The following is a 16,794-nucleotide window of genomic DNA, read 5'->3' as shown; positions in this document are numbered from 1 at the left end:
CCATATTCAAAGGCCAAATTTGCCTGTTACTCCAGGTGTTTCTTGACTTCCTGCTTTTGCATTCCAGTCCCCTATAATGAAAAGGACATCTCTTTTGGGTGTTAGTTCTGAAAGGTCTTGTAGGTCTTCATAGAACCGTTCAACTTCAGCTTCTTCAGTGTTACTGGTTGGGGCATAGGCTTGGATTACTGTGATACTAAATAGGGAGAGTTTAACTCAGATAACCATGATATCTACTACTGTGGGCAGGAATCCCTTAGAAGAAATGGAGTAGCCATCATGGTCAACAAAAGAGTCTGAAATGCAGTACTTGGATCTAATCTCAAAAACTACAGAATGATCTTTGTAGTCCAAGGGACTCTCAAGCATCTTCTCCAGCACCACAATTTAAAAGCATCAGTTCTTGGGTGCTCAGCTTACTTTGTGGCCTAACTCTCACATCCATACATGACTACTGGAAAAACCATAGCTTTGACTAGACAGACCTTTGTTGGCAAAATAATGTCTCTGCTTTAATATGCTGTCTAGTTTGGTCATGGCTTTTCCAAGGAGCAAGCGTCTTTTAATTTCATGGCTGTGGTCACCATCTGCAGTGATTTTGGAGCCCAAAAATGTAGTCTCTCACTGTTTCCATTGTTTCCACATCTATTTGCCATGAAGTGACAAATGATCTTAGTTTTCTGAATGTTGATTTTTAAGCCAACATTTTCACTCCTCTTTCAACTTCATAAAGAGGCTCAGCCACTATGGAGAACAGTGTGGAGATTCCTTAAAAAACTGGAAATAGAACTGCCTTATGATCCAGCAATCCCACTGCTGGGCATACACACTGAGGAAACCAGAAGGGAAAGAGACACGTGTACCCCAATGTTCATCGCAGCACTGTTTATAATAGCCAGGACATGGAAGCAACCTAGATGTCCATCAGCAGATGAATGGATAAGAAAGCTATGGTACATATACACAATGGAGTATTACTCAGCCATTAAAAAGAATACATTTGAATCAGTTCTAATGAGGTGGATGAAACTGGAGCCTATTATACAGAGCAAAGTAAGCCAGAAAGAAAAACACCAATATAGTATACTAACACATATATATGGAATTTAGAAAGATGGTAACAATAACCCTGTGTACGAGACAGCAAAAGAGACACTGATGCATAGAACAGTCTTATGGACTCTGTGGGAGAGGGAGAGGGTGGGAAGATTTGGGAGAATGGCATTGAAACATGTAAAATATCATGTATGAAACGAGTTGCCAGTCCAGGTTCGATGCACGATACTGGATACTTCGGGCTGGTGCACTGGGACGACCCAGAGGGATGGAATGGGGAGGGAGGAGGGAGGAGGGTTCAGGATGGGGAACACATGTATACCTGTGGCAGATTCATTTTGATATTTGGCAAAACTAATACAATTTTGTAAAATTTAAAAATAAAAAAAAAAAAAGAGGCTCTTTAGTTACTCTTCACTTTTTGCCGTTAGGGTCGTCATCTGCATAACTGAGATTCTTTATATTTTTCCCAGCAATCTTGATTCTAGTTGGTGATTCACCCAGCCTGGAATTTCACAAGATGTACTCTGTATATAAGTTAAACAAGCAGGATGACAATATACAGCCTTGACATATTCCTTTCTCAACTTTGAATCAATCCATTATTCCATGTCAGCTTCTAACTGTTGCTTCTTGACCTACACACAGGTTTCTTAGGAGACGGGTAAGGTGGTTTGGCATTTCCATCTCTTTAATAATTTCCCACAGTTTGTTGTGATCCACACATTCAAAGTCTCTGGAACTCTGAGAGCAGACTTATGGAGCTTATTCTTGATTACCTCAAGAAAGATCTATTAGGGCAGACTTTTTTTTTTTTTTTAAGTGATACATTGGACTTTAAACTTTCAACATATTTCACTAACTCTTAAGCCATTGAGTATTCTTTTTGATGGAAACTTTTAATGAAGCTTTGAAAGTGTTAGTTGTTCAGCCATTTTCAACTCTTTGCCACAACAGGGACTATACCCCGCCAGGTTCCTCTTTCCATGGAATTCTCCAGGCAAGAATACTGGAATGGGTAATCATTCCCTTCTCCAGAGGATCTTCCCAAACCAGGAATTGAACCTCATTTTTTTTTTTTTTCTATTGCAGGCAGACTCTTAACCATCTAAGTCACTGTCTCAATTTTTAATGAACTAATTATTACATTTGCTTACAATTTGCTTGTCTATTACATTAAAAAATGTATTCAGAGCCAAGCAAACATACAGATTTCCCTGGTTGTCTAGTGGTTAAGAATCCACCTGCAAATGCAGGGGGTATGGGTTTGATCCTTGGTCCAGGAAGATCCCACATGCATCAGGGCAACTAAGCCTATGCACCACAACTATTGAACACACACTTTAGAGTGTGCAAGCTGCAACTACTGAAGGCTGTGTGCTCTGGAGACCATGCTATGCAGCAAAGAGTATCACTCAATTGCTGTAACTAGAGAAAGCCCCCGAGCCACAACAAAGACCCAGGGCAACCAAAAATAAATACATAAATAAAATGAAAATAAAAAGTTGGAAAAAGAACAAGACAACCATAAATGTAATCTTTGTAGATTTGTTATGATCAACATATCACCTCACAGTTACCATTGTGTGTGCATGGGGAAGGGATGAGAGCACTTGAGATTTACTGTCTTAGCAAATTTTGAGTATACAATATGTCATTATTAGTTATAGTTACCACAACTAGAAATTATTTCCAGAACTTATTCATCCATAGCTGAAAGCATGTATCTTTTGGCCAGTATTTTCCATTTCTATCAAGCTCCAACATTGATGCTAATAACACCATTCTTTCTGCTACTAAAAGTTTGATATTTTTAAATTTTGCATACAAGTAAGACCATGAACTATGTGCCAGTATAACTTCTCTTAATACAATATTCTTCAGGTTTATCCATGTTGTTATAAGCAGCAGGATTCCTCCTGTTTTTTAAGATTGAAAATAGTCTACTGTGTATGTATGCCCTGTTTTCCTTACCCATTCATTTTTTAAAAGACAATTCAGTTGTTTCCATATCTTGGTTACTATGGATAATTTTGCAGTGAATATGCGGGTACAGATATGTGTTCAATTATATTTTTTCATAGTGATGTTTGAGTCACTTACCGGCTACAGTTAATGACAGGCAGTAATAATCTCTATTTCCAAGTGCCATATTTGGTGAATATCTGGAGAAGGAAGAGGAGAGACAAGGTGAAAAAGGGGCATGTTTAGCAATAAAGAGCCAAAAAGAGATACAGTTTAGATTTGTTTCTTTCTTTAAACCAATTAAAATTATCATAAATATGTCTTGTTAAATATATTATAAAAATGACTTCTGGCTGAAACACAATTTATCTCCGGAATGTCTGCAGCAGCAAGTTACCAGGCAGAGTGTGCATACTCACTCTAGCTAATCCTCTATTTCACCAGAGGTTGATTATGAGGGTTAAAATAGAGAATTATTTCTTCAGGTTGTACTTGATTTCTCTAAATCCCTTTGTTCCACATTACACTTCGTCTGCTTTATTTATTTTCCATTCTTGGCATTAGGTATTCCCTGGATATTAATTATGCCACTAAGAAAAATGAATATAATTGATAAATGAACTATAGCTAGCAGCTGCTTTCTTTCCATCTATCAGCTTGATTCTCTACTTCTGCACATGGCCAAACAGCTAAATTTGTCATGATTCCCAAGTTCTCTAGCAATCTGATGATAGTTGTATCATATACTAATGCAACTAAATATATTTATAACATCTTTATCTTTTAAAGAACAGATAGGATTATAAAGTAATATAGAAAAATATACTCATGACTCTGAGAAGAAATGGAAAAAATAAAACCTGAAACAAAACACCGTGTGTATCATCTCTCTTTTGAATAATGTTTGTTCCCAACATACTTTATTTTTAGAATTCACTTTCTGAGCTGCTGAATGACAAATAATACTCTAAATAAATTAGTTGCATAAGTTTATTGTGGAATTAAACATGTTCACTCTAAAAAGTGCTGACAAATAAAATTTAGGATGAACAAATTTAATATTGACAAAAAAAAAAGCATTTAATATAAAATGCCCCAAATACTGTATGGGACATATATATAAAATATAGGTTATTTATCTGATAATCAATTTAGTTGTTTTTATTTTCTGGAAATTTTTCCTGTAGATTAGCTTAACTCAGTATATTTTTTCACCTTTGGAGAAATCAATGCTCTTTTTAATTCCAGCTGTTGCTTCTAGGTTAATTTTTTGTTTATTTTTTCTCAAAAAGTAAACAAAAGAGAAAAAAATTATTGTAAACATATTTCATATATTCCTTCCCAGTACATGTAATCTTCTGACCTGTGTAGAAAGTTTGTAGCAGTACTTTGGAATTCAAAACCTTAGTCTCATCATGTTTTATCCTTTTATTTGATGACTTGCCTTAGAATCTTCCTTCTTTGATGAACTAAAAAAAGCAATTAATTCACAGAAGGGGAGAGAATGATGTCTTTCTGGATCTCTACATCTTCATGCCAAAACTGGCCTTATATTATTTTGTCTTTTTAATTGTTTAAAATAAATTATTTTTTATTGAAGCATAATTGCTTTACAGAATTTTGTCATTTTCTGTCAATCTTCAACATGAATCAGCCATACATATATACATATGTCCCCTCCCTTTTGAACTTCCCTCCTATCTCACTCTCCATCCTACCCCTCTAGGTTCGCACTGAGCCCCTGTTTTAGTTTTCTGAGCCATAGAGCAAATTCCCGTTGGCTATCTATTTTATATACGGTAATGTAAGTTTCCCTGTTACTCTTTCCATACATTTCACCCTCTCCTCCCCTCTCCCCATGTCCACAAGTCTATTCTCTATGTCTGTTTCTCCATTGCTGCCCTGTAAGTAATTCTTCAGTATCATTTTTCTAGATTCTATACATATGCATTAGAATATGATATTTATCTTACCCTTTCTGACTTACTTCACTCTGTATAATGGGTTCTAGGTTCATCCTCCTCATTAGAACTGACTCAAAGGCATTCCTTTTATGGCTGAGTAATAATCCATTGTGTATATGTACCACAATTTCTTTACTCATTCATCTGTCAATGAACATCTTGGTTGCTTCCATGTTCTAGCTATTGTAAGGAGTGCTACAATGAACAATGGGGTCAGTCGGTTGGTTCAGTTCAGTCACTCAGTCGTGTCTGACTCTTTGCGACCCCATGAATTGCAGCACGCCAGGCCTCCCTGTCCATCACCAACTTCTGGAGTTCACACAGACTCACGTCCATCGAGTCAGTGATGCCATCCAGCCATCTCATCCTCTGTTGTCTCCTTCTCCTCCTGCCCCCAATCCCTCCCAGCATCAGAGCCTTTTCCAATGAGTCAACTCTTCACATGAGGTGGCCAAAGTACTGGAGTTTGAGCTTTAGCATCATTCCTTCCAATGAAATCCCAGGGCTGATCTCTTTTAGAATGGACTGGTTGGATCTCCTTGCAGTCCAAGGGACTCTCAAGAGTCTTCTCCAACACCACAGTTCAAAAGCATCAATTCTTCAGTGCTCAGCCTTCTTCACAGTTCAATTCTCACATCCATACATGACCATAGGAAAAACCATAGCCTTGACTAGACGGACCTTTGTTGGCAAATTAATGTCTCTGCTTTTCAAGATGCTATCTAGGTTGATCATAACTTTCCTTCCAAGGAGTAAGCATCTTTTAATTTCATGGCTGAAGTCACCATCTTCAGTGATTTTGGAGCCCCAAAATATAAAGTCTGACATTGTTTCCACTGTTTCCCCATCTATTTCCCATGAAGTGATGGGACTGGATGCCATGATCTTCGTTTTCTGAATGTTGAGCTTTAAGCCAACTTTTTCACTCTCCACTTTCACTTTCATCAAGAAGCTTTTTAGTTCCTCTTCACTTTCTGCCGTAAGGGTGGTGTCATCTGCATATCTGAGGTTATTGATATTTCTCCCGGCAGTCTTGATTCCAGTTTGTGTTTCTTCCAGTCCAGCATTTCTCATGATGTGCTCTGCATATAAGTTAAATAAACAGGGTGAGACAATATACAGCCTTGACGAACTCCTTTTCCTATTTGGAACCAGTCTGTTGTTCCATGTTCAGTTCTAACTGTTGCTTCCTGACCTGCATACATAGAGTGCCTGATGAACTATGGACTGAGTTTCGTGACATTGTACAGGAGACAGGGATCAAGATCATCCCCATGGAAAAGAAATGCAAAAAAAGCAAAATGGCTGTCTGGGGAGGCCTTACAAATAGCTGTGAAAAGAAGAGAAGCGAAAAGCAAAAGAGACAAGGAAAGATATAAGCATCTGAATGCAGAGTTCCAAAGAATAGCAAGAAGAGATAAGAAAGCCTTCCTCAGCGATCAATGCAAGGAAATAGAAGAAAAGAACAGAATGGGAAAGACTAGAGATCTCTTCAAGAAAATTAGAGATACCAAGGGAATATTTCATACAAAGATGGGCTCGATAAAGGACAGAAATGGTATGGACCTAACAGAAGCAGAAGATACTAAGAAGAGGTGGCAAGAATACACAGAAGAACTGTACAAAAAAGATCTTCACAACCCAGATAATCACGATGGTGTCATCACTCACCTACAGCCAGACATCCTGGAATGTGAAGTCAAGTGGGCCTTAGAAAGCATCACTACAAACAAAGCTAGTGGAAGTGATGGAATTCCAGTTGAGCTATTTCAAATCCTGAAAGATGATGCTGGGAAAGTGCTGCACTCAATATGCCAGCAAATGCGGAAAACTCAGCAGTGGCCACAGGACTGGAAAAGGTCAATTTTCATTCCAATCCCAAAGAAAGGCAATGCCAAAGAATGTTCAAACTACTGTACAATTGCACTCATCTCACATGCTAGTAAAGTAATGCTCAAAATTCTCCAAGCCAGGCTTCAGCAATATGTGAACTGTGAACTTCCAGATGTTCAAGCTGGTTTTAGAAAAGGCAGAGGAACCGGAGATCAAATTGCCACATCTGCTGGATCATGGAAAAAGCAAGAGAGTTCCAGAAAAACATCTATTTCTGCTTTGTTGACTATGCCAAAGCCTTTGACCATGTGGATCACAATAAACTTTTGAAAATTCTGAAAGAGATGGGGATACCAGATCACCTGACCTGCCTCTTGAGAAATCTGTTTGCAGGTCAGGAAGCAAGAGTTAGAACTGGACATGGAACAATGGGGTACATTTGTCTTTTTCAAATTTAGTTTCCTCAGGATATATGCCTAGGAGGGGGATTGTTGGGTATATGGTGGTTTTATTCCTAGTTTTTTAAGGAATCTTCATACCATCTTCCATAATGGCTGTATCAATTTACATTCCGACCAACAGAGCAAGAGCGTTCCCTTTTGTCACACCCTTTCCAGCATTTATTGCTTGTAGACATTTTGAGGATGACCATTCTGACTGGTGTGAGGTGATATCTCATTGTACTTTTGATTGAAATTTCTCTAATACTGAGTGATTTTGAGCATCTTTTCAAGTATTTGTTAGCCATCTGTCTGTCTTCTTTGGAGAAATTTCTGTTTAGGTCTTTTCACACCCTTTTGTCACACCCTTTCCAGCATTTATTGCTTGTAGACATTTTGACGATGACCATTCTGACTGGTGTGAGGTGATATCTCATTGTACTTTTGATTGGCATTTCTCTAATACTGAGTGATTTTGAGCATCTTTTCATGTATTTGTTAGCCATCTGTCTGTCTTCTTTGGAGAAATTTCTGTTTAGGTCTTTTCCCCACGTTTTGACTGGGCTGTTTGTTTTTCTGGCATTGAGTTGTATGAACTGGTTGTATATTTTGGAAATTAAATCCTTTGTCAGTTATTTCATTTGCCATTATTTTTCTCCCATTCTGAGGGTTGTCTTTTCACCTTGCTTAGTGTTTGCTTTGCTCTGCAAAAGCTTTTAAGTTTAATTAGGTCCCACTAGTTTACTTTTGTTTTTATTTGCATTACTCTGTCATAGAAGATTTTGCTTTGATTTATGTCATCGACTGGTCTGGTTATGTTTTCCTCTAAGAGTTTTATAGCTTCTGGTCTCACATTTAGGTCTTTAATCCATTTTGAGTTTATCTCTGTATATGGTGTTAAGAAGTGTTCTAATTTCATTCTTTTACATGTAGCTGTCCAAGTTTTCCAGCACCATTTATTGAAAAGGCTGTCTTTAACCCATTATATATTCTTGCCTCCTTTGTTAAAAATAAGGTTCCCAAAGGTGCATGGATTTATTTTTGGGCTTTATATCTTGTTCCATTGGTCTATATATTTGTTTTTGTGCCAGTACCACACTGTCTTGATGACTGTAGCTTTGTAGTATAATCTGAAATCAGGAAGGTTGATTCCTCCAGCTCCATTCTTCTTCCTCAAGACTCCTTTGGCTATTCAAGGTCTTTGTGTTTCCAAAGAATTGTGAATTTTTTTGTTCAAGTTCTGTGAAAAATGCCATTAGTATTTTGATAGAGATTGCATTGAATCTGTAGATTGCATTTGGTAGTATAGTCATTTTCACAATATTGATTGTTCCTACCCAGGAACATGGAATATCTCTCCATCTGTTTATGTCATCTTTGATTTCTTTCAGTAGTGTCTTGTAATTTTCTGTATACAGTTCTTTGGTCTCCTTAGGTAAGTTTATTCTTAGATATTTCATTATTTTTGTTGCAATGGTGAATGGGATTGATTCCTTAATTTCTCTTTCTGATTTTTCATTATTAGTATATAGAAATGAAAGTGATTTCTGTGTATTGAGTTTGTATCCTGAAACTTTGCTAAACTCACTGATTAGCTCTAGTAATTTTCTAATACTATCTTTAAGGTTCTCTATGTACAGTATCATGTCATCTGCAAAGAGTGAGAGCTTTACTTCTTTTCTGATCTGGGTTCCATTTATTTCTTTTTCTTCTCCGACTGCTGTAGCTAGGACTTCCAGAATTATGTTGAATAATAGTGGTGGAAATGGATTTGTCTTGTTCTTGATCTTTGGGGAAATGTTTTCAGTTTTTAACCATTGAAGACAATGTTTGCTGTAGGCTTATTACATACGGCCTTTACTATGTTGAGGTAGGTTCGTTATATGCCCTTTTTTTGAAGAGTTTTAAGCATAAATTGGTGCTGAATCTTGCAAAGTCTTTATCTGCATATATTGAGATAATCATATGGTTTTTATCCTCCCCTTTGTTAATATGGTGTATCACATTGATTTGCATATATTGAAGAATCCTTGCATCCCTGGAATAAACATAACTTATTATGGTGTATGAGCTTTTTTATATGTTGCTGAATTCTGTTTGCTAAAATTTTGTTGAGGATTTATTCATCTATGTTCATCAGGAATATTGGCCGGTAGTTTTCTTTTTTGTGTTTTATCTTTGTCTGGTTTTGGTATCAGGGAGATGGTGGCCTCATAGAATGAATTTGGAAGTGTTCCTTCCTCCAAAATTTTTTGAAAGAGTTTTAGAAGGATAGGCACTAGCTCTTCTCTAAATATCTGAGAGAATTCTCCTATGAAGCATCTGGTCCTAGGCTTTTGTTTTATAGGAGATTTTTGGTCATAGCTTCAATTTCAGTGCTTGTATTTGTGTTGTTCATAATTTTTGTTTCTTCCTGGCTCAGTCTGGAAAGATTTAACTTTTCTAAGAATGTGTCCATTTCTTCCAGGTTATCCATTTTATTGCCATATAGTTGTTAATAATAGTCTCTTATAATCCTTTGTATTTCTGCATTGTCTGTTGTAACCTCTCCTTTTTCATTTCTAATTTTGTTAATTTGATTCTTCTCTCTCTCTTTTCTTTTTTCTTGATGAATCTGGCTAAAGGCTTGTCAATTTTGTTTATCTTCTCAAAGAACTAGCTTTTAGTTTTATTAATCTTTACTACTGTTTCTTTCATTTCTTTTTTGTTTATTTCTGCTCAGATCTTTATAGTTACTTTCCTTCTGCTAATTTTGTTTTTGTTGTTGTTGTTCTTTTTCCAGTTGTTTTGGGTGTAAAGTTAGGTTTTCTATTTGATGTTTTTCTTGTTTCTTGAGGTAGGATTGTATTGCTATAAACTTTCCTTTTAGGACTGCTTTTGCTGCATCCCAAAGGTTTTGACTTGTCATGTTTTCATTGTCATTTGTTTCTAGAAATTTTTTTTATTTCCCTTTTGATTTCTTCAGTAACCTGTTGGTTATTTAGAAACATGCTGTTTAATCTCCATGTGTTTGTGTTTCCTACAGTTTTTTTTTTTTTCTTTTAATTGATATCTAGTCTCATATTGTTGTGGTCAGAGAAGATTCTTGATATGATTTCAACTTTCTTAAATTTACTGAGGTTTGATTTGTGACCCAAGATGTGGTCTATCCTGGAGAATGTCCCATGTGCCCTTGAGAAGGTGTATTCTTCTGCATTTGGATAGAATGTCCTGAAGATATCAATGAGACTCATCTCATCTAATGTGTCATTTAAGACGTGTTTCCTTATTAATTTTCTGTTTTGATGAACTGTCCATTGGCGTGATTGGGGTGTTAAAGTCTCTTACTATTTTTGTGTTACTGTTAATTTTTCCTTTTGTTTTTATTAGTGTGTTTGTCATGTATTGAGGTGCCCCTTTGTTGGGTGTGTAGATATTTACAATTGTTATGTCTTCCTCTTGGATTGATCCTTTGATCATTATGTAGTGTCCTTCCTTATCTCTTGTAATCTTCTTTATTTTAAGGTCTATTTTGTCTGATATGAGGAATGCTACTCCAGCCTTCTTTTGCTTCCCATTTGCATGGAATATATTTTTCCATGCTCTCACTTTCAGTCTATATGTGTGTTTAGTTTTAGTTTTGCCAAAACTAATACAGTGTATCAGGTTTAAAAATAAAATAAAAATAAATAAATAAAAAAAAACTAAAAAAAAAAAATATATATATATATATATGTGTGTGTGTTTAGGTCTGAAGTGGGTTTCTTGTATACAGCATATATATGGGTCTTGTTTTTGTATCCATTCAGTCAGACACTAGCTTCATATTATTTTATTTCACACCAACAATTTATGCAAGTGCTTATATTCCCAAAGGACTATCAAGAAAATATGTAATCAAACTGTTGGATATTGCCGATCTGATAGGAGAAACATAATTCATGTTATTTTTGTTAGGTTCATATTTAAGAAAATGATATTTTGTAGAAGGCATTTAGTTTTCTAATATATAAATTTCTATCCTATGCAAAGGTATTCCTTTTCTACCTGTTGCTGCTGCTAAGTCGCTTCAGTCATGTCCGACTCTGTGCGACCCCATAGACGGTAGCCCACCAGGCTCCCCCATCCCTGGGAGTCTCCAGGCAAGAACACTGGAGTGGGTTGCCATTTCCTTCTCCAATGCATGAAAGTGAGAAGTGAAAGTGAAGTCGCTCAGTCATGTCCGATTCTTAGAGACCCCATGGACTGCAGCCCACCAGGCTCCTCCATCCATGGGATTTTCCAGGCAAGAGTACTGGAGTGGGGTGCCATTGCCTTCTCCATTTTCTACCTGAGATAATAATAAAAATTTTAATAAGTGATCTCTTTTTCTCTACATGCATGTGCTCATGCACACACACACATACATGCTACATACAAACACATATCTCTATCAATGATTTTTATTTTCTTTCTATGAAGATTTTTTTTAATTTTTAAAATTTTGTTACCTTTGTATTATTATTAATACCTCAATAATGTGATCATTCATGTCTAACTCTTTGCATTCCCGTGGACTGTAGCCTGTCAGGTTCCTCTGTACATGGAATTTTCCATTGCTTTTCTACCCAGGGATCGAACCCTCAACTCTTGCATTCCCTGCATTGGCAGGTGGATTCTTTACCACTGCACCACTTGGAAGTCCTACAATAATAGTAACAGTAGCATTAGTAGTCTTAATTTTATTTGTTTGAAAAGAGGTCCTTTATTCATTGCTTTCCTATTAGGGACAATGTTAAAACTCAGTACCAACTGATTCTCTTCCATCTCTGTCATTACCCCAAGAATCACATTATAGTATCTCATTACGTAAGTGCTGACCATTTTGCTTCTATTTCCTAGGTTTGCAGTGAGTTCTTTCACTCCACTCTTTAAGTAATCTTAAATTTATTTTAGGAATAATAAGATAACAATGATAAATTTATTTGAAATAACACTAACTTTATTATATTTTATTGGCTTATAATATTAATATCTATACTGTTTCATATTTTTTAAAAGTTTTAGATTTTCTTAAATTCTTTCAACTTATTTAAAATATTAAATTAAATAAAAGTAAATTAAAAATTTACTTGTTTTGAAGATGTGTATTTCTAGTATGCCTTCATTTTCCTAGGAGCATTAGCTGATTCTTATAACCTGCAGTAAACTTGCATGGAATTAGACACAGTTCTTTTTTCATTGTTGCTCAGTTTTAAGATATATAAAATTTTTGTTCTTTCAGTAGGGAAAGGTCTACCAAAGTAATTGTCCCACATGTATAATTCAGCAGTTCTCTCTTCTTTTCTTTTGTGAAGTGGTAAAACATGTTTCTTTCCACTTTTTGAAATTTGCCTCCACTGCTTTTCTTTTCCACTTTTGTCTGCACTTTCTCTTTTATTTGTCCTCGTTTCAGTTTACTTATTTTTGACTCTAAGAAAAATCCACAGCCTTTGTCCTAGAAGGGAGTTTAGAGTGTTGGTTTCAGAAGTTCATAACACTAAGATTTTTATTATTTGCAGATCTTATCATGGTCTTCTTCATTCCCTCTGAGGTGAATTTTGGTGTACAAATTTCCATGTTTTTTCTGCTCCTTTCAGACCACTAAGGTTTTCAATGAATACCTAGTCACAATTTGCATGTTATACTTATCTTCATTGTTGGAAAGCAATTCCCTTCCTTACCCTTATCCTACATTTTTGCTGACAAAAAGCAGATCTTTGGTTCTCTTTACCTGTATTTTATATTTTATGTGTATATCTTTTTGCTTACAAAAAGCAGATCATTAGTTCTCTTTACCTGTATTTTATATTTTATGTCTATATCTTTTTGTCAATTTTATTTTAGATATTATTTTCCATTCAATGTACTCAATCATGTTTAAATAAATTTAAAATTCAATAAAATGGTATTTATGCATGTTTCCATTTTTGCAGTCTTCATTTATTTCTATAGATTCTTATTTCCATAGGTATAACTTTTCTACTTAAAGAACTGCTTTTAACAATCTTTACAGAATAGCTCTTCCAACAATTAATACTCTGCTTTTATTTACATCAAAAATCTTTATTTTGTCTTTAAATTGGAAGGACATTCCATTGGGAATAGAATTAGAATTCTAGGTTGAAAATCTTTTTTTTTTTCCTTATTCTTTAGCAATATCATTCTATCATCACTTTGCGCACATAGTTTCTGAAGCAATGTCTGATGTCTTCATTAGGGTTTATATAATGTTTCTTTTCCTTTAGCTGACTTCAAGATTTGATCTTTGGGATTCAAAAATCAGACTATGATGTGCCAAGTTTATTCTTCTTGCATTCAGGATACACAAATAGTTGTTGTTCATTATATTTTGGAATTTTATATTCATTAACTCTTTAAATATATTCTTCCTTGTCATCTCTCCTCCAAATTTAGTATTTCAAAAATGTTTATGTGTCTGTAGACCATTTGATACTCTTATACAGTTTTGAATAATTTGTTCTTTTTTTGTCTGTTTCAATTTGAAAAAAAATCATATTGATTTATCTTCAATTTCACTGATATTTATTTCTTCTGTATCTTATTTTGTGATAATTCTATCAAAAGCATTTCTTATCTTTGGTGTTGATCCTCATTTCTAATATTTTTACTTACATTTATTGTATAGCTTAAATTTTTTAAGTTTTCCTAATCTATCTCAGACATCTTGTCTTTTTCCCCACAAGATCTTCTAACACATTTATAAGAGTTATTTTAAAGTTTGTATTCTTTCATATCAGTATCTTTTTCAGCTGAGTATTTTGTCTTGACAATGCTTTTTTCCCCTTGTAATTTTGTGTATTGCTTTATTTTTAATTAATTATGGACACTGTGTGTAAAAACAAAAACAGCCCAACAGAGACTGTTTAAGAATATTTATGTTCAAATCTGGGTATGATTTTCTTTTGTCAGAGTATTTGTGTGGAAGATTGAGGCTAGTTAATCTAATTAATCTGTATTTGTTTTATGTTACAGACAATTGGTAATATTTAGAGTTATGTTTTATAACTTCACTTTATAAGGGCTTCACTGGTAGCTCAGATGGTAAAGAATCAGCCTTCAGTGTGGGACACTTGGGTTCAATCCCTGGGTTGGGAAGATCCCCTGGAGGAGGGCATGGCAACCCATTCCAGTGTTCTTGCCTGGAGAATCCCCATGGACAGAGAAGCCTGGTGGGCTACAGTCCATGGGGTCACAAAGAGTCAGAAAAAATTGAGCGACTAAGCACCACACACATGTTTTATAAAGTTGCTGAGAATATTAAGTTTCTGAATACTGAACCATTGCTTTCAGAGGAATTACAAGATAAATTCCTAAAAATGTCAGGTCATATTATTTTCATTACCAGATAAATATGTAGCCTTATTTTGTGCTTTTTTTTTCCTGTTAAAAGAAATGTATTTAATGATGTTTTGTTTATCAATTAACATGAAACTCATGACTACATATGCATCTATATATACATATATTCATATATATGTATGTATTATGTGCTATGTATGTATAGTGCTATATTAGCACTATAATACATACCTGAATGAAGCTAGTCTAACACTGATATTTCCTCCATGAGGAGTATCATAGCCTTCTTGCACTTTAGAACACTAGACAACAACTAGCAGTACACTTATGGATCATTTAAAACAGCAAAATCACCAAAGAAAAACATACAATTATGATAAAATGTAGCACTAGTAGACCATGATTTCAGAGCATTATCTTGGTTGACCTCAATAAGAAATATAAATGTCAGGTTAACTCAAATTTATCAACACTCTATGTGTTTCCAAAAAATGACAGCAAAAAGGCTGTTATGTTTGATTTTGAAGTGGTAAGCAAATTCCAGCAAGTAGGAGAATTCATACATTAAGAAGCCACAAATAATGAATATTGGTCATACTTATGTGGTGACCTTCAGTGTACCATAGGAGTCAAGATCACAGTGTAAATAATGGCCAGTTTCAAACGCTAGACTTCAGTTGCTTCCTTGTGTTCATTGTGAGGTCTGGAAGACTAGATAGATATCATTAGTATTCCTGCTTCATCCTCAGATTCAGCAAGTCATGCATACCCCCACCAAAAAGGAAGTCTTTTTTTCTTGACCATGTTCTTGACCATGTATCTTGCTTGACTTAAGGCTCATGATGGGTTTATAAAGGTTTTTCAATTTTTCTTTCCCAGGTTCAGTCTCATATGGCACTGTGTGCATATTGTGAGCAATAAAATTTTATCCACTTTCTGGGCCCTTCTCTAGTGACAGGCAACATATGCTTAGTTTTCATAATATGTTCTAGGTCAATATTGTAAAATATCTTCTGTGAAGAACAAGATAGTAGATACTTTAAGCTTCGTATCATGTAATGTAAATATGTTGCCTTTGAAGATGTAAAAAAGAAACAAAAATAGCAAATATTCTTCAACACAAGTGCATACATTCTGTGAACTTTTAGGGAAATACTTGGCAAGTAAATGTATACTTCCTCTATTTAGGTACCTAAAAGTTATAAATGTTTCATGCAAGACCTGATAAACCTTAATATGCACCCCTATGCTCATAGCAGCACTATTCACAATAACCAAGACATGGAAACAATCTGAATGCCCATCAATAAAGGAATGGATAAATAAGAGGTAGTACATATAAGCAATAGAATATTACTCAGTCATAAAAAGAATAAAATAATGTCATTTGCAGCAATAGGGATGCAACTAGAGATTATCATACCAAGTGAAGTAAATCAGAAAGAGAAAGACAAGTACCATATGATATAATAAGTGCAATCTAAATATGACACAAATGATATTATCTATGAAACAGAAACAGAATCTCAGTTATAAGGAAGAGATTGGTAAGTGCCAAGTGGGAGAGGACTAGGTGATGGATGGAGTGGGAGGTTGGGGTTAGCAAACGTAACCTTTCACATATAGACTGGATCAATAATATGGTTCTACTGTATAGCATAGAGAACTATATTCAGTATCCTATGATAAGCCATAATGGAAAAGAATACATATATGTGTGTGTGTATATATATATATATATATGTGTGTGTGTATATATATATATATATATATCTGAATCACTTTGCTGTATAGAAGTAATTAACACATTATAAAACAACTATATTTCATAAAAAGCAAATTAATTTTTAAAAGCCCTGGTCAAGCCTTAGTAAAATTTTAAATGCTCCAGTTCTTCTCATTTCACTTAATTTTATGGCTTCCATTTATTTCTCCTATGCTCTACCAAAGTTGAAAAAAGTAACATGATCTGTCCTTTCTTGCAGAAACTTGACACTCTTCAGAATTCAGTGTATATGGTTGCTTTGAGAATTCAGCACTCTGGTAGACTTGAATTAGAATTTTAAAATTACTCATTTTTTCTTCCTCTTAGAGTGGCATTCCCTCATGGCTTTTTTATGTCTCAAGTAGAAGAAAAATATTAAGTTCAAAAATTTTTTTAACAGTTTTAGTCTTCTCAATAGATATAGGACCTTCCAGGTGGCTCAGTGATAAAA

The sequence above is a fragment of the Bubalus kerabau genome, chromosome 11, assembly GCF_029407905.1.
Source record: "Bubalus kerabau isolate K-KA32 ecotype Philippines breed swamp buffalo chromosome 11, PCC_UOA_SB_1v2, whole genome shotgun sequence".
Lineage (NCBI taxonomy): Eukaryota > Metazoa > Chordata > Mammalia > Artiodactyla > Bovidae > Bubalus > Bubalus kerabau.
This window is presented reverse-complemented; position numbering follows the sequence as displayed.